We start from the raw sequence: 24784 nt of genomic DNA on the forward strand, positions 1-24784 counted from the left end.
TCACACATCCATAATGGGGCTGATGTTTCATTTATTTGTTCAATGATTCAAGTCACTGTTTGTCAAACAGTATTTCTGTTTCAACCCAGAGCGCCCTCCCATCGGCATGTGTGCAGTGTGTGTGTGTGTGTGTGTGTGTGTGTGTTCATACAAATGCATGTTCACGGCTGTAGTGGTGTGAACATGCAGAACGCAGAGTCTGTGTTCAATGTTTCATTGATTTGTAGCTGTGGTCTCACACTGTGAAAACACCTCTTTCATTATCGATGTGTGTGCTGAGGTTTAGCTCAGGTGTGTAAAACCTCACTCTGCTCACTTTTCAGTTCAGTGTTTTTCTCAGGCACATGGAGGGAAAGAGAAAGAGTTTGTGTTTCCCACATGTGCTTGCATATGCGAAAATATGAATGTATTGTGTCTGTATTATTCATGTGGCAGTGAGGTTATGAATGGTGCTCAAATGTCTTGAGAGCTTCACCCTGCCAGAGCCAGTCCAATGTGTTCTAGAAGCTTCTTTCAGCGACGTAGGGGGTGAAAAAAGCAAAAGAGGAGAAGTGGTGATGGAATATGGGTGGAAAGCAGAGACAGAGTGTGTGTAGAGAGAGGGTGGGGTGGTAAAGAGTGAAACGAAGAGTGAACGAAGAAACTGGGAAGGAGATGGAGGAAGAGAGTGGAAGACAGAGGCAGAGAAGGACAAATATAGAGAGAACAAGAGTGGAGGGGTGAGAGGGAGGAAAATGAGGGGAAACAGAGTGGGAGAGACAGAGGAGGAGGAGGAAGAGGAGGAGGAGGAGGGGAGAGGGATGCTGCAGTTTAGTGATAGCACAGACAGAGGCTGCAGGAGCAGACAGAAGGATGGAGAGAACTGATGACAGATGTAAAAATTGAAGGAGAGGAAATGAGGAGTGTTGTTAGAGAGAACGCCAGGATTCCCATACAGGTAAAACCTTAAACAGCTGCAGATGAATGAGGAATGATTTGGCATGATTTAGGCCTTTTCGTCATGATGACATATGCATCAAAGATTTCCTAGACGTCGTAGAGGAGCTGTCAACCTGTCAGCCTGTCAGCTCACTCCTCCATCTCTCCATCAAACCCTTCATCCATCCATCTCCATATGTGCATCCTTTCATTCTATTCATCCTTCCTTCACTCCTCCCTGTAAGCTCCTCCTCTCACTTCACTCCATATCCATCTTACAATCATCTCTCGATTCCACCCACACACAAGCTTTTCTCAACAGCCCCCTACCCCCTCTCCATCCTCCTCCTCCATATCTCCTCTACTGTCACTTCCACACAACCTGGGGGCATCTTTTTTTTTCTCTTTTTTTTTATTCATCTTCACAGCCATCTCCAATCCCTCTCTTTCGCTCTAAGTGAGTCTCTTTGTTGTTCTTGTATGAGCATTTACAACTGCTTTATCTTTTTATTTCCCTTTTATCTCCAGACTCTGACACTTGAGGCAGCAGCAGTGGATAGAGGGAGGAAAAAGGGGAGTTACTGACCACAACAGAAGAAGATATCTCATCTCAGCAAGTGGACAGACAGTATTCCGGTTAGACAAGGACAGAGGAAGCCACCTGTAATCAAACTCAGATGCGATTAAGAGGAGCAAACATTGCAAGGCAGACTGCTTAGTCTGTTGGGGAAAGTATGCCTGTGTTTCCTTTTTGTCTCTCTGCTTGACTGTCTATCCACAGGCTGTCCTTCCATCTGTCTAGGCAGCATGCAGATGCGTCTTTTTGGTGCTGGTGACAAAGGGAAATGCTGAACAGATCATGACATGTTGTTAGAGAGTGAGGACAAAAAAAGGAGAGGAACATTTGCAAGCTTCTGGGAGGGAAAGGGAGGAGAGAGGAGAGAGCAGTATGACTCAGAGCACTGCAACTAGAATACTGTGCATTCTGCATACAAGAGGAGAGGTAGAGGGAGATAGAGAAGCAAAGAGACAGATATAGGGGAAAAATAGAGAGCACTGACCAGAATTGAACAGTCATTAAACAGAGGAAGGACGAGATGAAGACAGAAGCCACGCTGACAGGCTGTGAGTGAGATATAGGCCAAGTGAATCAGCTCGCTAGAGGGAGGGAAAGGCGAGAAGAAAGTAGAGAAAGTAGAGGGTTTGGTATGACTGAGGCTGGCTGAGGGGAGGTTGAAGTAAGGTTTGCTGCAGGGTGGACAGAAGACACAGACCAGTGAAGGACAGAAGGACAGGCTTCATGAAAAACTACTTAAAGGGCAGAAAATGTGGTGTGACTACGTCTTGCTACAGGGAGAGAAAATGACTGAGGTTCACATATGGGAACACAAGCCTCAAGACAGGAGGAGTTAGCGGAAAGAAAGTGGAAGGTAAAGAGGTATAGAGGTTAAGAGAAAATCGAGTCAGACTAGAAGACTACTGAGAGGGGAAAAAGCAGAAAGAGGGCTAAACAGACAACACGGCAGACCAGAGAACATGTCATCTAACGTACAACATCGGAGACTTGACGGGGACTCAACACTGCGAGAGGTTCCTCTTAAATATTGATGCTGACAGGCCACTCTGGAAAGAGTCTGCTCCTTGCACCACAGAGGGAAGAAACACAGCTGATTTTTTTTCTTTTTCTTTTTTTTTTTTTTTTTTTTTTAATTCTAAGGGATTTTACACCAGAAGAAACAGGCTGTGTAAGTGTGTCATAAGACAGCCGGCTGGGATGAAGTCGAGACATTGCCGCAAATTAAGACAAGACCTACAAATTAGCAGGGACTCAGTTTCCGGGAGGTTGTTTGGCCAGCTGTGCAATTTTTCTTGGAGAAAGGGGAATGACCACAGAAGCAGCAGTGAACTGGACTTTTATCTGGTGCGGGAACAACAGGAATAAAGAAAAATCAATATTTGACTTTTCACTGAGACCATAGCGAGACTAGAACGACTCATCTTTTGTAGAAGAGTAAGCACAAGCTGTGGTTGATGGAACTCATGTTGAACTGACGTCCTGTACTTGCTTCGACAGCCAATCACACTACTGCCAGAAAATAAGTCAAAGATTCCTGATGGTTTCATTCATGTGCCCTTTTTGTGTTTGGTTGTGGACTTAAAACTCTTCCTGAAAATGACCTCATCACAGAGCTCCTGCCACTGAAGTCCTGTCATGGCTTAAGGAGATATAAGCACTGATTGGCTTCCATGTACATTAACACAAAGGATCCTTTAATAAGAGGCAGGATCTTTAATTGATTTTTGTCTCCATGACTTAACAAGTCACAATGGATGATTCTGAAACTCACAACCCCTTAATGTCATCCAGGCACTGAGATAGAGACTTTATTTCGTCTGATGTGAACCACCCTTTCCTAAAAACACCACAACAGTAACGCAGGAGAACACAACGCCACAGCAGCCTCCATCCAGCTGCAGCCAGACCAGCTGTGCATTTATATGTGTGTGTGTGTGTGTGTGTATAGCTGCATGGGGGTGTAAGGACTGTCGAGGAGATCAGCTGTGTTTGTGCGAAGGCTTGTGTGGACGTGGGTGTAGGTGTGTGTTCGCGTCGAGCTTTGAACCCAGCTGTGTCTGAGTGTATTGTCAAAGCATTGCCAGGAGCTGTGTGTATGTGCCTCGTCGTGTATGTGTGTGTGTGTCGCCTGGATTCTCCCCACCAGCGACAGAGCTGGACCTGAACAGCAGTGCTGAGAGGGGGGACAGGGAGGGGGAGGAAGAGGAAGAAAAGAGGGAGGTGAAGGAAATCAGTAGGACGGAGGACAAGAAAAAACTGACAACATGCTCGAATAAAGAGAAGAAGGAAAGGAGTTTCTGGCTGCCCCCCTGGTGCAATGTGTGGTGAGTACACATTCCTGTGCTCCACTTCATTGGCTGCCATGTGTGTCAGTATCTGTGCATATGAGTGATTGTGTGGACTTGTATACCCCCAACAGGGCATCATAGTCCCTCAGGAGTTTGATCAAGGTTGAAGGTGAAAGGTCAATTAGAGGACTTTGACATCAGGAGTATTATGACTGATCCCATTATTGGATGCAGGTCATGTGATCTGACAAAGTCCACATGATGTATACTTCCTTTAGGTCACATTATTTTTCTTTTCAGTGATTCACACTATTTAATGTAGGTCACATGATACGGGTGCCCAGTGGGTCAAACGGCAACCCAGTCTGGCACATGAATAAAAATTGAAGCATTACTACAGTACCGTCCACATTTAACTGTAAAAGACACCAGCACAGATACGTAAATAAATATTAGATGACAGGTTGCACCGTGTGTGTTTTAGTCATTGTATGGAGTAACAAACTGTCTCAGATACATTCTTGTGAAATATGTTTGTGGTCATTTTTGTGAAACCAGGGTAGGTACTGTGTATTACTATTGATTAGTAACTACTGATGACACCTGCCAATCCAGAAGCACAACATATAAGATGATACGTACAAGGTTTTAGTTGTATTTATATGTTTGAAGGCTGAAACTGAATAGAACAGGTCTGTCTCAAGAGGTTTTGACTTGTGATGTCATGGAAAATGTGTTTCCATTTTTTTTGTAATATAACAGCAAATGCATCACATGCTGCATGATTTAATAAATGTGGTTGATTTCATTATAAAGCAACATTATTTGTGCACTATTTTAATAAAAAAACAACTTGTATTCAAAATAGTTGTTTATATAACCCTGTGAACTTTCTCAGTTTTAAATTTTTATTCAACCACAAGCAAGTTTCCTGATTTTATGATGTGAATACTTTTGTGCTCTTAATGGAGCACTTAGGTTTCCATTCTTAGACTCAAATGGGTTGACATACTGGAAGAAAGGGACCTCTTTCAAAAAAACACAACCACTCAAACACACAAACAGTGTTTTTTTAGCCTACACAGATGAATTTACCCTTGTCTCATGTGTTCATGCATGCACACATATGCAACCACTCTGTCCTAAACACACATTCATTCTCTCCAGTTCTGTCTCTCTTACATATACACAAAACACACAAACGTATGGAGAAAGCAGGGCTGCAGCTGACAAGAAGTGACAGTCGCTTCATGGCCGCTGGCCTCGTATTCTAGCCGTGCTGGCCAACAGAGCTCATAATGAGGTTGTGGAACGTTCGAGTGTCATACGGATCTGGTTCCCACGCCATCGCTCTGTGCCTCAAATCACCGTACGATCGTGTGTGTGTGTGTGTGTGTGTGTGTGTGTGGGTGTGTGGGTGTGTCGGTGTGTCGGTGTGTGTGTGTGTGTGTGTGAGGCAGTAACAATAACAGACTTTCCAAATATAGGTGAAATGCATGATTTTAGGTGCAGGCTCAGTGACAAATAAACATCTTTTTATAATCTGAATATCTTAAGAACCTAGTGGTTAAGACATTACATCCAGGCTCTCTTTATGCACTTTATGTGACATTGATCTCTTTGCAAAGACTGAACAAAGTCTCTTTATCAAGTAGAAAACACAGAAGCTGTAAAACCATTGATCGAGACTTTCTGTAGAGTCAATACCACTGCCGATCAATGATGCCAGTCAGTGTGAGCAATTTTTCACCCTGATCACTACAGCTGATAGACACTTTACACCACACCACAGGACAACTCAATTTGTTTATAATGCATTTGACATTATTAGTGTTTATCTGTCTCACTAACCAATAATCAAATGCAAGGAGAAAGATAAGGATTAAGAAGGTCAGACTGTCTCATCATGAGATGATACAAAGATCAAATTAGATGCTGTTCTAGTGTTACACTCCCAAATTCTACTTTGTGGCAAATAACCCGAAGCTTTGGCTTTAATTATCATAACGTAATCTATCATCTGACTTTTTGTTGTAAGTTACATCATACACTGCCAGTATAAACTACTGGATTGTCGTTCCTGTAATAAAATGAAGACATTGTGAATGTAATGTGAATGATGTAATATTTTGTTATCTGTGGACCATTATCAGCAAAGTAAATAGTACCATCAGGTAAAGTAAAAACAATGGGGACATTAGCTAAATCTGCTTTACCCACTCACCAGACCCTTATTTAACCACATATTTCATACAAGATTATTTTTTATTACTGAATATAGTATGTTCATTCAGGAAAATATGCAAAATTGTGAAGATGAGAAAGGACAAAAAGTATAAATAGGGTATAATTGTCTACTGTAAAATGCATGAATTCAACAGGCACATTAGTAGAGGTGTAAATTAGAGCGCCCATGGAAGGAAGCTCATCCATGAATACATGAATGTTTATATGTGTGTAATTGGGGAATGGGAGACAGTGTGGTCTGACTTTTCCTAATGTTTTAGACCATGGATTGCCAACCTTTACTATCAAAAGAGCCATTTTTGGGGAAAAAAAAAGTCTGGAAACAAAAAAATCCTACTATGTTTTACCTTAAAGTGGTGGCTGTGAGAAGTTCTTTAGGATGAGCTGGTAAAGACTGGCAACATTTCAGTGCATTTTCAGAATTACAAAGAAATTACAGAACTACACTAAAGAAAACGGTGACATTTATCATTATTGGGATGTGCAGCAAAAACCGACTGGTATGTGAAGGCTGTTTTTGCAGTGGAGTATACAGATGGATACCTTCAATGTCATAAAATAAAAAGTACTTTACATTTACTACTACTAGTACTTCTGCTTTTGCATTAATTTGGAGTGTAGTCTACATTTTTACAATTGCATAACATCAGAATCACTTAATGGTTGTGACAATAACAGCAAAATGGCAACATGATATCAAGAACTTCATAGATATACACGCCATTTTTCATTGGCGTGTTATCTATATGCATTGTAAGCTTTTGACGTGTACGTTCATACTGCGTCAAATACCACACGATTAGCAATTAGGGTTAGGGTAAGGGTCAGCGGCTACAAATATGTAAACCGGTGATCTTGGCGTAAATTGACAAGCAATCAAATGGCATTGAATAACACGTGAAAGGATGAAAATGCGTACGTACAGCAAGGTAAACGCCATAAGAACTGGCATGACATCAAACGCAATTTCATGAGATCAGTCTGAAAATGGCTAAAAAAATTATTATTCATTTCCATGTTTTTTGACAAAGCCACAGGGAACCACTGGAGAAAAGCTCAGGAGCCAAATAAGGCCCCGGAGCCACAAGTTGCCCACCCCTGTTTTGGACTAACATGAGACCATTACAGCATCCTGCAGGGAAACATTGCTCATATTTGAGACCTAACTATCTATCTATTAAAAAAAGGCAACGCTTACCCTGAATCTGCGCTTCATGCTTCAACAGTTCCCCTCACGTGAAATTATTTCAGCCAAAATAATACTGAATACTTCATATTGTCAGTTAGTTAGAATCTCAGACAAAGCCCAACCTGCTAAATGACTAAAACAAAATGCATCTTCAAATCTCATTTTAGAAGTTAATTCAGGAATGAAAACTGCTGCTCATAAAGGCGTCTGCACCAAAACCTTTGGAAATAATTACACTGGACTAATGATTTAATCTGGTAGAGTAATCACACTTTTGTCCTCCTAAAATTCATGTGTCTTGCAGGCACATAAATTATAACTTACTAGATTTTTCCCAAAGATAACCTGGTGGATTTCAAGTAACCTCAGACTCCCATAAGAAAGCATGCTGCACTGCAGATAGACCCTCCATGGGGAGTTTTAGATCACACCATATATAAATTAATTTGATGGGGAAATAGGCAGAACAGCTATCTGAGCCAATTATGATGAATATTATGCATGAGTTTTATAGGGCAGACTGCCTCAGAGGGAGAGCCACTGGTGAATCCCCCTGTGCTGCTGTGTATTTGCACACTGCTGCATATACGGTTCTGGTTGTTTGTTTATTTGGTTGATTCACTTTGTAAAATACTGTGTATCTGGTATCTATTTATGTTTGCACTAACTTTTGAGATTACTGTGAAGCTTTACATAAATATGTTAACACAGAGATGGATTTTGAGCCTTAGAGATGTATTTTATATTTCATTTGATGTGCCTAAAGTCTGCATATACTCTCATGTAAGATAACATCCAGTCTTTAAGATCAACAAACAAAAGTGGGATATTAACCCATAAAGACCCAAAGCTGCTTTCGTGGTAGTTCCGAAATTTGTTTTCTCTGTATTTAACCTTTCTTAAGTGATCTATCACCATTTATTATAATATTACCCTCTGTATTTTGAGTTTCTTCAATAAAAATCTGGTATTTTCCCATATTTAATTTACTGATCATGTACATGTTCATAAACGCTCAGATTAAAGTTAATTGTCATAATATTAGGAACAGAGAAAAATGAAGAAAATGTGACTTTTTCAGTAAAATCTGTCATTAACTGAACATAAACCCAGTGTCTCCATCCACTGTCATTGATCCAACTCATCAATGTTGTAGAAGATGACGGTGTTTCCACGGTAACTACAGAGCCTCTGAATGTCCAAATGGGTCATATCTGATGACCATGAAAACGTGAATAACTGTATTTTACACCAATTATGTACATGGATTGATAGGATTAGTGGATCAACAGGTATTTAACAGTTGATATTGGTGGATGATTTTGGTCACCAGTGGTTGAGTCTTTATGGGTTAACAATGATAATACATTCTACACAAATGCAACAATAGACATTTGACAGAGGCATTAAGTGAAAATCAAGTACATGAAGAATGAAAAATACTGGAATTTATCAGCATCTCTGTTCAATGTTTTCTCACATTTCAGTGAAATATGTCAAAACCTTGAAAAAATTAATCCATGAAATGCTACGTATTAATAAAAACCCCAAATTACACTGGAAATACTGCTAAACCAGTGAGAAATGTAACTTGTTAGACTGTATACATAATCATTTGGTTTTTATCTTTTGATAACATTTAATTATTACAGATTCTTCCTCCTCTTCCTGTTCCTCTTTTGTTAATGAGATAGTAGATGTCAGAATGAAATACAGTGACTGTGTTGAAATATTAATTTCAAGTGACTAAATGGTTGCGCTGATGATGTTCATTAGGGTGTGTGTTGGAGAGAAGGGAAGACAAAGAGAGTAGAACTGAGGCTTGTTGAAATATCTCCTGATAAGAGTATTAAAACTAGGTTTAATCTGATGTATGTATAAGGCTGTGATGGAAAGAAAAGCAGAAACTGCAGCAGTTTGGAACAATAACATGTATAGTCTACATATGTAAAGAGTATATTCAGTATTTAAATATGTGGAAAACATGCTTGTTCTGTATATACAATAGGAGCTGCAAGGCAAGGCACTGACTCATACCTCTATGTGAGTTAAACAGTATATATGCACACATATATTTACAATTTAAATACACAAATGGAAAACACACATTGAGATGTAAATACAGTAAATGCCTGGAAGAGTTCATACAATTTCATGGTGATAAAAAAAAAGCAACAACGACAAGTTAGAAGCAAATGACATGACAGTCAGGCAGCAGTGATCTTAATAACCCCAGATGTGAAAATCAGCTTTCTTCAACTTCACATAAGGATAAAATTTAGATTAGAATCTGTTGAAACATTGTGATGTTTTAGTTGAATATAAGACGGATGAACAGTGACTCAAATTCATTTATGTCAAACTTGAGCTACAGATGTTAAGGCATTGTCATGTGATGATTTCTGTAAGAAAATGCAATGAGAGGCACCATTCCCTTGAGTTATTGTAAATTCATGATCATAATTCAGGAAAATGATTACAACACCCAGTCAAGGATTATAACTGATTATAAAAAATAGCAGATATGCATATGTAGGTGTAGCAACAAAATATCTATGATACAATGGTACTAAAAATGGTTATACTGTTTGCCTCTTTTGCTATTTGATTCCCCCATTTTCAGTCTTTTCTCTCTCTATAAAAATATATATATATATATATATATATATATATATATATATATATATATATATATATTATTTTGTGAGTGTCATTTCCTGTCTTAACTTTTGAGGTGTGCAATGGAATCCCTCTAATTGGGTTGGAAATAATCGTGTTACACCGTTGAATGGCTGAGCTGCATCAAAAGATAGTGTGTTATGTCCCCATCCTTACTCACTCACACTCACAGACACTTATACACACACTCACACACACATCCCTGAGCGGCCACAACAGCTGCTGGATGTTAAAATGTTTACCCAGCACACCAACAAAAAGAAAAGCTACAAGTGGAGCAAAGATACAGGACACAAAGTGACAAGATGTTAGTGTCAGTGAGATTATGTGTGTCTGTATAATGATCCGGATGTCTAATCCCATAGACGTGCATTATAATGCTGACTGGACCTCACTGTCCAGTAGACCTAATTATAGACTGTTCAGTGTAGTGGAAATCTCCATGGAGTCATACCCAGGTCACACACACTTTCCTCCTGGTGCTTCCAAACTGTCTCAGAGGACTGTTTATAATTTCCTCATCAGCATCAGACCTCCACCACTGATCCCAGATCAGTATTAATGCTCTGAGACACAGGAAATGAGAAACTAAGGCAGGAGTGCCCAACCCTGGTCCTTGAGAGCTACTGTCCTGCATGTTTTAGATGTTTCCCTCTTCCAACACACCTGATGGTCATTTTCAGGCTTCTGCAGAGCTTGATGATAGGCTTATCATTTGAATCAGGTGTGTTGGAAGAGGGATACATCTAAAACATGCAGGATAGTAGCTCTCGAGGACCAGGATTGGGCACCCGTGAACTAAGGGATGAAGAAAATGGAGAACTCAAAACTGTAAGAGATGCTTAGACTTAAAGGGGTCATATTTTGCTAAACCCACTTTTATTAGTCTTTGGTACATTTATTTGTGTATTAGGACCCCAATAGTTCAAAAAGTTTGAATTTGAACCCTCCAGGTGCTGTAAAGCTATCTTAATATTAATTTTGGCAAAAATCAAGTGGATTTCTACAACCTGTTTTAATTCCTGCATAATTTGTTATGTCTATAACTAGTTACATCACAACATTTGCTCATATAAGGTCAAGACTTCCGACGAACATTTCTCCGAGTACGACATAACTGTTTGTCAGCAGCAGCAGTTGTAGTCCATACTGAAAATACGTCCAAACTTCAAGCCAGTTATCTAAAATGTTCAGTTGTTGGTTGAGCAGGACAGAGCAGCACATCCAACAACCTGGAGGGGGTGGGGTGTGAAGTGGCTCATATGTATTTAAAGGGCCAGCGCTCAAAATGACCTTTCTGGTGTCATTACTCAGAAATAGGGTTGATGATGGACCTGTGGAGTTTAATTAATTAAAAATTCAGACCCAAGCATAGCATTTACAGTTTATGTAGACCACAGGGAAATGTTTTAAAATGCATAATTCCATTTAAAAAAAGCTAAATATTACTCATTTAAGACTTTTAAGATTTGTGAAAAATGTCAGAAAATATCAAAGATCTAAGAGTAGTATGTAGAAGAGAAATGTTTTGGAGGTGACAGAGGGAAGAATGAATGAAAAAAAAGGAAAAAAAAACAAAACATGACAAATATAGGAGCAAATGAAAGAAACAGAAGCCACAACAGGTGGTAAAGTGTGCTAGCAAAATTACATTTAAGTCTCCACTAATATTAGGTTTCTGTGATTACTCTGGAATGTCCAGATGTATGAATGCAGACATTTGTGTGTCCATGTGTGCAGGAAACACAGAAAGACTCTCATGTACTTTGTGTCAGGAATAATTAACCTGTTTTCTCTCCTTTCCTCATTTCCATTTGTCCTTTTACCCCCATTAATTCAACCTGATCCTCCCTTTCACCTCTGTCTTCAACCTCTCCATCACTGTCTCCATATCCAGGCGTCACGCCCTATGGGGGTGGGGTTCTGTGATGGTAACCATGGTCCCTGGCAGCCGCTATGTCTGCAGCGCTCACGCAAGAGAGGATGACAACACAAATGACCGTGAGGAACGAATTTTAGCCGTGCTGGGCATCATCGGAACAATTCTCAATCTTTTGGTGGTCATATTTGTTTACATCTACACTTCTGTCACCTAAAGCTTTATACGAGACTCGAACAAGAAACATTGGCTCAAACTTTTGTACCGCTATCTCTGCACTGCCACTTCCACTGAGTATTTACATATTTGGAGGGTTTGATGATTTAGAGTGAAGATGGGGATATGAGAATCACTGACAGTGTTCTCAGCTGGATAGTAGCCATTTTTGTCTATATCTACATCACTGCAAATCCCTAAAGACAGCTCCACTCTGAAACTAAAAGACTGCTGCCAATCACAATAGGAGCTACTTGTGAAAACAACTGCACTTGCTCTACTTTTCATATCGAAACGCATGTTCGTATTTTTTAGATAAACACTGCGAGACAGCTTCAGATGCCAAATGACTGCTGACAGTGTGTCCAGTCCTGTAACTGTCACATGTGTTTGCATTCATCTTGATCTATGACTGCACGGTCATATGTCTGTGCTGATGGCTGGAAATGAGCTCAGTATGTGTTTGGTCTAATGCCAGTCATATATAACTGTGCTACATCTGCCATTTTGTAACTTAATTCTGTTCTTTACCATCTGCTAAGCACCCTTAGTTGAATTGACCGTATTAGTTGGAAGAGCAGGACCAAAACTACCTATGTACCCACTTGAACTTTTATACCGACAATTAACTACTCGTTCCCAGAAACTTATTCTTGGTTTCTGCTTTTAGCGTCTCTGAAAAAAGCGTTTACATGGACCTAACGTGTCCATACCTGAGCACACCAGAGGAGAGATTCCTGGCTGTGCTGGGAGTCATCGGCATTGTGCTCAACCTCCTGCTGCTGGTCTTTGTCTATATATACACCACCATCTGACATAGTGCTACACACAGCAGTACCGTCACCTTCAGTATCCGATATGAGATAACCTGCCACATTTAACTGCACTTGTGCTTAATAATCAGGGTTCCTGCTGTTATACTATATATGGAGTATGTTCTTCAACCACACCTTTATACGTTATTAACTGTGGTGTGCTGAAAAAATGTGGTGAAAAGCAGGAGAAAATTAGGGGCAAAGCAGAATAACCGCAGCTCACATTATACTATGGATTAGAAATACTTTATATGAAGTACTCTTTCACATGTACGTTATTAAATGTAAGCTTGTGTTGCTATGATTTTTGTTATGCTTTGACCAAAATAACTAAATATCAGATTCTTTACAGTAGTCGTGTTTGTTCTACATGCTTATCGATGTTGAAAGACATGGAACTAGATGGTACTGATGTTTCATTTTGTGTAACGACTCAGCACAACAGAAAAGATCTCTCTGTGGAGTGTTCGTGCCACAGAATAATGGTCTGTTTTCTAGTGTCGTGTTTTTGTGATTGGATCTGTAAGCCAGACAGTGAGCTGCATCGGAAAGTCCAGCGCACGGAACAGAAACAGTGTCACAAAAATCAAGACGGCGTACCAATGCGAGATGATGCAGAAGGACAGAAACGAAGGAAAGAAATCTGGCTGAACCAGTGTGGACTGTCTGGAAAAAGTGGATATAAAACCTCTGTTCAAGGCCTCGCCAGCTGTCTCGAAACCCATAAAGGCACAAAAGTCTTCCAGGGATTGGGTGTATTCACTGGAGCAGCATGTCACTATGGATATGGTTTTAAGTTTAAGCACCATGCCCGTAATGGAGGAGCATCCCTAAACTCAGCTGACAAGCGAACAGGAAGGACTGGCCTGAATCTCCACTTCATCCTTGTCATTCTCTTCTCCACCAACAAGTTAACACCAGAAAAGACATAGTGCAGAATGGATCCACAAATTTCCACAATAGATTTCCACATGGAGATTCAACATGTGCACATAGATGAAAAGATTACAGATTTACACAAGGGGTTGTGGGAAAGACAGAACCAAAAACTTGACTTGTTTTCCCAAATGAGTGACCAGTAACTCTGGTGATTTACAGCGACCTACTGCAGTTTTACAGTAGGTTCGCGAGAGTAAGTGTTGAAATTTTGATCATCATTGCAACGTAAGAGTCCTAGTCATTCTGTTGTTGTATGTTCTTAGTTTTAGTATGAATTTATCATTGAGTGTTTTGGGATCTGACTGGTTTGCAACATATATTTATGTCAAAAGCACTACATTTGGAATTATGTGGGACAAAACAAACATCTACAGACTAGTGATAGTGGTCTATTTTCTTAAACTGAAGTTTTTTTTGGGAAAAAGTCTTGTTCCAATACAGATATGCTTTGAAAACAACTCAACCATTTGCCTGCTAGAACAATTTTCTTAATCATATTTAAAACATATTTAAATAATACTGTTATGTGAAGAACTTGCCTTAGGGTTTAACCATTCGTCATAATCATAATTCATTACATTTACCAGCTCCTATTCTCTTTATGCTTGATCCAGAGCCCTCATGTTTCTGTATCCTAAACTCAAGTTTCAACAGTTACAGTTTATTTTTGTAACTCAGGACATTAGTTCTGTTGCTGATGTTACTGCTCTACTTGTGCACACCCAAGGTTGTCCTATATACAGTAGTAGGAGATTTTTAGTCACATTATGGAGCATTTACTTTCACTTTATGTCTTCAAAGGAAGTGGCTGCAAATCCAAGCTTCATACAACCTCACAGCTACTACAGCTGTTTGGTACTTTTGGTTTGAAAAGAAGAAAAAGACTCCATGATGTAATGAACTTTTCTTAAACTCTCGAGTCTCCCCTATGCTGAGATCAAACCAGGATAAATGGCATCATTTTGCCCAGATCTCCTCAGCCTGAAGACATAAAGCATACATCTGTCCTCACATAGATAGCAGAAGAGCACACACAAACCACTTGCATCTCTTTTCATAAGTTTAATTTTGCACCATCTCTCAACATTCATCCAGATATTCCACTGTTAGCATGCTGAGATCGATGTGACTTGCACATTTACTATCTGTCACATCTTGTAACTGTATAGTAGAGTTTGTTGAGCTAAATCCATTTTAAGTGTGCTCCAAAGCGCAGTAAAAGCCATGTTTGGTTTCCCAGACATATGCTGTCAGACTGTCACAGCTGAAGCCACAGCTCTGCGGAGACACATTTGAATATACTTTGAAATACCCAAAGTACTGGAGTTATTTTTGGTCCGTGTTGCAATCTCTAAAAAAGGGTCACTTGAACTATTATGAAAATGATAAGCTCAGGTTTACTTTGATAAAGGAAATGGTTAAAGGCCAGCAATAATGTTAATATTTTTAGACTGAAACTCCTAAAATTAATGTATTTTGTTTCAATATTTAATCTTTCTAACTTGACCAGATTAACAGTGCTTCTCAGAGTAATTGTGTTAATAAATGGAAAAAACACTAAATCAGCAAGAATGTTTATGAGCAGTTTAATATTTTGCCAAACATTTTGGGTGAGTCAGTTCATCCCCATGGCTCCTGTACCTGGGGTAAACGTCAGTGGTTATTCTGCATGCCGTTCAACTTTTGAGCCATGGCCATTTTTAACAAAACAGACTCACTGCCGAGCAGACCAACCAGAGGAAAAAGCCTAAAGGGGGAGTCCTGGCCATCTGGTGTCCTCACAGACGCCTAGATATCCCCTCAATGTACTCACAGACGTACAACACACACATACACACACACACACACTGAGCATGGAATTTATTTAAACAGTTCCACATAAATGTCTCGTCTGTGAAATGCAGTTTTTTTTTAATGATTTACTTTAATGCATGTTTTTTCATTCTCCAAGGTAAAAAGCTAATATGTGCACACACGTTATGTTATGGAAAGAAACTTTATTGCCACAGGAAAAACAGGTGCACCAGAGTCCACCTGGGACCGCACTCCTAACCACTGCCCCGAGCACAGGTGGTTAACACGCAACACCGAAAACAATAGGACAAAGTTTAAGGCGACATAGTGTTGATTCTGGCTCCGGAGCAGATGAACTCTTACTATGAGTCAGTAATGCTGTTATGCTCATCTGAAACAAAATGAGACTTTTTTCATGATGAGCTGCATTTATTTTTGTCTTGAGGGGGTGAATTTGACACAGATGGTCTGAGGGAGATTCAGAGAAAATTAAGTGGACAAGAGGATCCGAGACATTCTTTAATTAGATTTTTGAGCAACAAAGATGAAGAATATTTTTGAAAAAGAGAGAAAAAAAATAAATGCGTTTGAATTTTGGCTACCGAGGTTTTCTGGAAATTTGGATAAAAATTAGGCTAGGTTTTATGTTTTCTGCATGATGACTGCAGTACAACTCCATCCAATGGAAAAAAGTTAGGTATATTATCGTGCCTTTTGCAAGATATAATGTAGAAAGGCATTTCTTTATAACTTGAATTTTCGTGTAACTGCAGATTATTTTCTGACTCTGTGGTATGAGTGATGCAGGTATAGAGGACCTGACAAATGGTCCATTACTGAAACTTTGAGTGACATGCTGATTTAGATATACTGACTAACATTCCAGGTAGCTGCTACACTACTAATAAAGCAAACTGTAGATGTTAGAGATGGGAAATGATGACATCTACTGTGTCAGCAAGTTAAATGTGAAATATAGAAAAGTGTCACAATATCATGTCTATATGTGATGAAAATGGTGAAGACACAGTTTGTTACAAACCTTGAGAGTAACCATTGAACAAACGCTGTGAGATCTGGTGTACTTTCATGTAATGCTTATATATGAATATATAATGTAAAGTTGTAATGCAAATAAAAGTGAAAACACCACTCTCAAAGCATTTCATTGACTTTTGATGTACATTAAAAACTTTTTCACATATCGGCATCATTACTCTAAGTCTTTATGCAGTTTGTACTATGAGATCTGTTATTACCCCACCCCCTGAAGAGGAAGCAAGGGGTATTGTTTTTGGTTCGGTTTGTTTGTTTGTTAACAATTTAGCAGAAAAACTTTTGGTTCAATTCATTACCAAATTGGGTTTATAGATTGCCAGTGACACAGAATAGATGTCATTACATTTAGGGAAAGGCAGTTCAAAGTTCAAATTTTTTAGGATTTTTAAAAATATTTCTATTTATTTATAATGGTTGAAATATGGGCGAGGGGTGGAGTTTGTTATGCCTGGCATCACTGGTTGTTCTACAGTTTTGGCATGAAGATTTAATTTTGAGCTGGAAACTGCTGATATTTTTTTAGATGTATGTGTAGATGGAGGAGACAAAAAAGAGGTTTAAAACAGACTTTTTTGGTAGCTTGGAAGGGAAGGATCCAGGGATGTAGAAGCTCAGTTAAGGGCCATAGAGGGAGGACTGACCAGGTAAGGAGAACAATATATGTAAAATCAGGCCAGTGCAGGGGTTATAAATGAACTGTTGGAGTGCACTGGTGGTTGACTGAGCAGACAGGAGGTCAGTGAGCAGGTAAGTCGAGCAGTGAAACAAACACACCAGGTAGGAAGCAAAGCAGTGGAGTGAAAGCAGGTCGATTTGGCAGAAGATCAAGAACCGGGAATCAGCGATGCAGAAAAGCTGGGCCTGACGAAAGCATGTGGATCTCATCCTCTAAAATACTATCTAGGTTTAATTTCAGTAGAAAAAATGAGGTGCTCTACAGATTTTGTGAATTATAAATTACCATAAAAGGATGGGGTGGAGGGATCATTACTTCCACTGAGGAGGTTATGTAATCACTCCCATTTATCTGTCTGTCAGCAAGGATACGCTAAAAACTACAGCACAGATTTTTATATAAGTTGGTGGGAGGCTGGAACAGACAAATAATTAAGGACAAATAAATAAAGTAGGGACATGTCAGTACTTTTCTTTATCACTTGACTCAAGCTAACTTATAACAGTACCAGAAAAAAAGCTGCCCCCAAAAAGCTGTACCACACAAGATATGCCATATTTAATATATTTTTGTTGGAGTACACAAAAGCATGTAGTTTCCAGGATACGGTTCAGAATGTAAAATCACATCTCTTCTATCCAGAGCCTCCTCAGTAGTTTGAGGTATGTAACCACGGTAACAAATCCAACGGTCACAAGTGACAACAGAAATAACATCTAGCATCTCTTTTATTCAGTATCACTATGCATGCAACTATTCTTGTCATAAGAACTGCAATGAATCGTGGGATATTTAAGGCTTAAATAATATGTAGTTTGAATAAGACTGGTTGAATATAAGGTTTAAGCCATAATAACAAGACTCACATGCTGTTTAGTGTATTTGCAGATATAACTATGAACTAGTGGCACCAATTGATGAATTTTGACTAACTTTGGTCACTATGGTAACAGTGACAACTGACAAAAAGGAGAAACACTTTTTGTGGTTTAATTACAATGAGCGATATTAACAGATGTGAACTCTTGACCTCTGCAGAAGTCTGTATACTCCCTGTGCTCTTCTAGTTCAACTCTGTGATCTGTAAGTATCTTTTCTAAACTTACACTTTCAATTTTGTATTAGTATGCTTAAAGTCCCTTTGGCCTGTTGTCTCTTATTTTCACGTGTACAGAGGGGTGTGGAGATTGGGCCTTTTATGAGGCATGATAGTAAAGTTGCAAAACCATCTTAACAACTCCAAAGTCTGTTGGTTTAAAGAGGATCTTTGAAATGAGTTGGAATAACTAAATCAAGACCAAAATGGGCTTCATTATGTGTTCACAGTCACGTTTGATTAGCCCAGCTCAGCTTTAGAGCTTGGTGCTGTTGTTCCCTTGGCTCCTCAGGGGTTTTTACTCTTGTTTATTATTCCAGCTTGTCAGTGGGATACATCCTAATTCCTTGCTGTCTAGCATGCACTAGTAGTATGAGAACAAGGTTATCACCCACAGAGTAGATCTGTTTGAAGTGCTATAGTCGCTTTGGCAGACCTGTGCTGTTGTGTGCAGCCATGTTCAGCCAGCCAGATAAACTAACAGTGTGTCCTCAGGCGCCCCATGAGACAGGCACTGACCTGGCTAATATGGGTGGCTGCCCTCTGTGCACACGCTCACACACAAACACAAATGCACACATGCATGCACACACAGCCTCGTGCACACCAGCCTGTGGTCCTCAGCACATATCAAGCTATTGCTCAAATGTATAACCTGGTATGATTCAATAATCCAGTATTGTTGTTGTCTCTTGCTGTCTCTTTTACCCTCTGCACTCTGTACCACAAGCATTTATGCTCTCTTCTCAGGGTTTTGGTCCGTTGTTTGCTGCATTCCTATTTTAGTCTTTAGTTAGTTTGCCAGCTCAAGCATGAACCTCATCCCTTGCTTCAAGCCTCAAGCCACTGTCACTGGAACAAGGAAAGATGTTTTATGTAAACACTAATATAATGTCCTACTTGCCTGTTGAGTGTAACAATTCCCTCAGAAATTCACCCAGCCTTGAAGGAAAATACCCATTGAGTCACATAGTTTGGTTCATGTTTACTGTTTCTGAGCTACTTCAGATGTACCTATGATCTCTGTTAAAGGCACAAGCTATGGTGTCTGGACAGATCTGTGTCAATGACATTACATTTAACTGTGAAAATTAAGCAAATTTACTCTGGGAAAATTGTTAATTTGTTGGAAATTGCTAGAATCACCAAGAATTTCATCATTAACTCCACATTAAGAATGCAATAAATACAACATCAAGTACTGCAGGGCAATTTATTGTTGACGGCAACAATAAATAAATAAATGAATGAAATCCATACTTCTTTTGGCATGTGATAAGTCAGCATCATTACCATCATTATTACTTGGATATTGATATTTTTATGGCATTGACTTTTTCATCTTTTTTTTTTATCTGACTGCACCTATTCCAAATTGCCAACGTGATATCATGACTCTGTGTAAATATAAACGCCACTTTCAACTGGCATGTTATCTGTACACATTATAAGCTTTCCGTGTGTATGTTCAGGTGGTGATGCGTCAAATACCATGCAGGAAGGTTAGGGGTTAGGGTTATGTGAACCGGAGATCTTGGCATAAATGGAACCGCGATTGCTAGTTAATGTAAGCCAATGGAGGCCAAATGGCACTGAATAACACACGAAAGGTCTAAAAATATGTAAGTATAGCACGCCAAATGCCATAAGAACTGGCATGACAAACAACGCCATTTATTGACATCAGTCTGCAAATGACTTACCACCAGTGCAGCTCCACAAGTCTGGAGCTCAGTAAGTGCATGTGGGATCAGGGGATGATTACATATACAAACACACACATTCCAAGCAAGACAATGGATATCAAGGGATGGAAGATATGCTTCCTTAGCTGAAAAGCTGGTTCTTTAAATAAAGACAATTGATTTTGGTGTCCCTGGGGTCTCATTATAAATGGTCTCCGAATCTCATGAGACTAGAACAATTGATCAATCACATTCGAAGTTTTTTGTTTTTACAGTGATTAAAAGATGTGATGGGTAAAAGATGATCAGTTTACTCATACGGAAAAAGCACAAGAGTCTAAATATAGATGTTTGTTCTTCTATCTTAGTCAATATTACAAACATAACAGAAAGATTGATATGTCGACAAGAAGCTAAATGATTAAACAGAAGTTGTTAAGAAACACTGATGCAAAAATAAATATGTATTTTGTTTTGGAGTTGTTGTGCTGTTTGCACCTTCTACTGTATGTGCACATACTGACCACAAATAAAATAAATCCCCTATACCTGTGTTTTTGGCCTATGTTTTCTTTGTTTTACTAAATATTTTTTTTTGCAATTTTGTCTTACCTCAAGCAGTTTTTAATCAGCATTTCACACATTAATTAGGTAAAATCACTCGCATGGCACTGAACTAGAGGTGTTATGTAACAAACATGCTGATGGAGATCCGCTATGACCTGAACTAACACCTAACCTCTGGCCTCAAGCCTTTCATGTAATGAAGCCTCATTGGGTCTACTTTCACTGAAAACATAGAAAACATTCTGCTCTTTGACAGGTGACAGAGAACCTTATGAGACTTTAACACACCCTTTTTTTTTTTTTTTTTTTTTTTTTACTTTTAGTTGAACAGTTATATTCTGCCCCTGCTTAAGTGTGTGTGTGTGTGTGTGTGTGTGTGTGTGTGTGTAGCAACTAGCCTACCTGGACAGACAGATAACAGGTTTCCCAAGAAAAGTCGGACGACAAACTTCTCTCCAAAGCTTTACTTCAGACCCACTGAAAAACTGCAAAACATACAGAATATGTCCGTTATGTTCGTTGCCCTACTACATTTACATGAAATTAATAGAAATTAAATCGCTAGCTCAAGGCTATCTTGAATGGGAAATCACGTAGATATGCTAACGATTAGCATTTACAAATTCACTTAAGATTTACGATGTCCCTTTCTCCAACAACGAAGGTTTACATCAGAAATATTTTTAGTATACATTCATACAGTAACTGAACGTAAAAATACTCACAGACAAACGTTTTCCTGGCAATACAAACAGAGAAAAACGTACAACTCCTGTGTCTCAACTGACTACGGCAACACCGGAAGTACAAAATATACGTTACTGCAAATTATTGTGACCACTAGAATGTTCCCTTTGCATGCATTTAACAACAGAACATCACAAATAAAAGATTATTTTTACACACCAATGGCTATTTGTACAATCACACTGAGGGTGACTTATTCTCTGTGAAAGGCTTTCAAACTGTCTGGACACACATGCACACCTCCCCAGAAAGAGTGGAAAATCCTGTCTGTCAGACTTGAGAACAGCAACAGTCAGAATGAATACATTTTTTCCCCCGAACTTTGTTTAAATATCAATTTACAAACTGTCAAACATTTAACATATAATACAATACATACAATACAAGAGAATACAGATATAAAAACGAAATACAATCATAAAATCAACATATGCACGAAATACATTTTCAATAATTCATATACAAAAAATAATAAATAAATACATACATGCATACATACATACATACATACATACATGCATACATACATACATACATACATACATACATACATACATACATACATACATACATAATTTCTCACCTAAAATTTCTTTAAATGTCAGAGGAAACATTAAATAACTTATCAAAACTATCAAGGAATGTCTTTTTATTATTATTATTATTATTATTATTATTATTATTATTATTATTATTAACAAGGGTTAATGATTTATGAAGTGAATTAAATTCAATTAAAAAATGAGGAAAGGTTGGTTTGGAAGCTGAAAATTTTTGTTTATGAATAAAATATTTACCCAATAAAATAAATTAAAAAAATAACTAAATATTGGAGACATTTGTTCTTATTTTCATAATAACATATAACCTCTTTCAGGGAAAAACAGTATGACATGTTAACTTGGGTGAAGATATAAGAACACAGGTTAGACCAAAATTGCTGTGTGATATTACATTCAAAAAACAAATGGTTTAAAATTTCATCAGCATGTCTACAAAAAACACAGGAGTTATCCACATCCTTGAATTTTGAAATGAAAAAGTTGACAGGATATAGTCAGAATGAATACATGCATACAAACAAGGAGGTACTAGTGACGTCACCAAAAAGTATTTGAGGCCTCTTTACTCACTCTCAAACATTGTCCACAGGAGACACAGAAACACACACGGAGGCAGCTACGAGCCAATGACCTGACACAGAAACAGTGGCTGGGCAGCGGAGCAGCTTCTTGGCCTTGTGTGACAGTCTCAGTCTGTCCCTCTAGACACACTGCATCCCTTTATTCTGTCATTTATTATAGACCTGTGAGTGCCTGGGGCTTTGGGAGATGAGGAAGACGAAGGCTTAAAATTTCAAGTGCTTCTGCTCGTGAACACAGTTCTGTCAGACATCATTCTTGTGAAAAATTGTATATATCTTTTTCAACATTTAAAAAAAGAAGAAAATTATTTTTGCTTTGGGATGTAGCGACACTGCAGTCGAAGGGAGTTTGGAACCTGAAAAATGGACTCTGCAGTGGACCTGAGGAATGACAAAGGAAAGAGAAACAACTTTGAGGTAATTTTTTGAATTAACAATAAACAGAAAATTTTCTTCAAACCAGTCTCTCACTATTTTTAACATTTGCAAATAAATATTCTTATTGTAATTAAAAATATGTTGATTTATCCTCATTTTGTTACCATTTTCCCTGGCAAGAGGTAATGTAGTCTACTAAAATCAAGTAATAATTATTGTAGTCTTTTTTTTTTGTTTTGCTTTGTTTTGTTTGCTTTGTATACTGTAAAATGTGTATATAAAAATAAAGTATTAAAAATATATAAAATAAAGCTATAATAGCATAACAGAATAATAAAATAGTGTTTATTTTACTTTTGGTCTCATGATGAAATATCATTAATTTAATTGCACTAATATTTATGTAGGGAATTAGATTTTTACAGATATGGATTCAACCACTGAATAGAATAGAATAGAATAGAATAGAATAGAATAGAATAGAATAGAATAGAATAGAATAGAATAGAAGGTAAGCAGATAAGATAGAAGCACACTGCCGTTACCCAATATGTGTATCAAGGGCGCCATCAGGTGGCAAAAAATGTGATGACATTAGTTATTGTCATTTTTGGTGAGTGCATATGAGCTGGACACGTTAAAAAAAAACCTGAGCATCTCTGTCTGTCCCAGGTGGTCGACTCAGTCAACAGTCGTCTCAGGTGGACCTGCTGTGAGGTGGACCCAGACCACTTGTTTGATCTTGTGGGTATCGTAGCCACAGTCCTCAACCTGCTGCTGGTGGTGTTCATCTACCTCTACACACCTGTCTGACATGCCCACACACAGACTATATGTGTGGATCCATGGAGGAGCCTTTGGATAAAGTGGGCTTGTTTAAAGGGACACTATCAAAAAGAAAAGAAGACTATGATGGTCATGCATTTTACCTGGAGTTTTCTCTGATATTGTTGGTGTTGAGGTCAGTTTACTGGTATTCAGTCAGGTTAATCTATCTTTGTATCACTACTTGAGACTGTGGTCAGGTTACCTCAAAGAGGCCCTTTTGCACAATATGTTCTTAAAATGACCCTTTAATCAAAGCCTGGCAAATCTATTTTACAATTTTTATTAACAATTATTTGCTTTTTTTGCAAAAAGTTTACAGTACTGTTAAAATTTACATAAAAAAAACTGTGGACAATCAATTTGGCAAATCAGACACTGTAATTTCTGTGTGTTTGCCACCGCATTTTTCATACCGTTCTGTGAAAATAAAGTGATGTTTATTATAGTAAATGTCAGTGAACAACTTCTTCAGTAATGATGACATCTAAGCCCCCTGAAAGCAAACCACAGTATGTATCTGTCACGATTGTATCTGATAGAACTCTAGACTACTAAAAGTACTTTAAAAATAGGACCAATGGACCTGGAGCTCCCCGGCATGTTCTATCAAGAATCAATAAAAAGTTGAATTTGTGAGGTTGTCAGGTTCTGCCGCTGTGTTAGATTCCTGTGGTCTTGATGCAGTAGATCAATCTCCCAGTAGAAGTCAGTGGTACTTTCACTGGAGGGCTTGAGCTCAACAAATTATATGAAAGTCCATATATGGCTTCCTATCAATAACTAACTAGTAAGTAGCTAAATAGTAACTATACTGATATCTCTAACCATTTCCATGTTATAAGCCATCAAAATCCAGCCCATTATAAGTAATGGCAAATTTTTAATATTTCAGAGATTTGTAAAAAAATTCTAAATTTTAACCCACAAAGACCCAATGCTACTTTTGTGACAGTTCCTAAATGAATGTTTCTCTCTATTTAACTTTTCTGAAGTGATTTATCACCACTTATTTTGATATTGTCCTTTATTTTTGGCATTTTTTTCCCTAGTGAAAATCAGGTAT

General features: G+C 38.4%; 1 long non-coding RNA gene across 2 annotated transcripts; it reads left to right on the forward strand.

Annotated features, from left to right (window-relative positions):
• Positions 1-807: 807 nt before the first annotated feature.
• On the forward strand, positions 808-16693 carry LOC115431254 (uncharacterized). 2 transcript variants are annotated; one of them, XR_003937061.1, is made up of 4 exons: positions 808-937; positions 1447-1650; positions 2636-3819; positions 11796-16693. It is a non-coding gene; the product is annotated as an uncharacterized LOC115431254 (long non-coding RNA). The 2 variants fall into 2 exon arrangements; XR_003937060.1 differs by having other exon boundaries at positions 1447-3819.
• The last annotated feature ends 8091 nt before the right edge of the window (positions 16694-24784 follow it).

Source organism: Sphaeramia orbicularis, chromosome 13, assembly GCF_902148855.1.
Source record: "Sphaeramia orbicularis chromosome 13, fSphaOr1.1, whole genome shotgun sequence".
Taxonomy (NCBI): Eukaryota; Metazoa; Chordata; class Actinopteri; order Kurtiformes; family Apogonidae; genus Sphaeramia; species Sphaeramia orbicularis.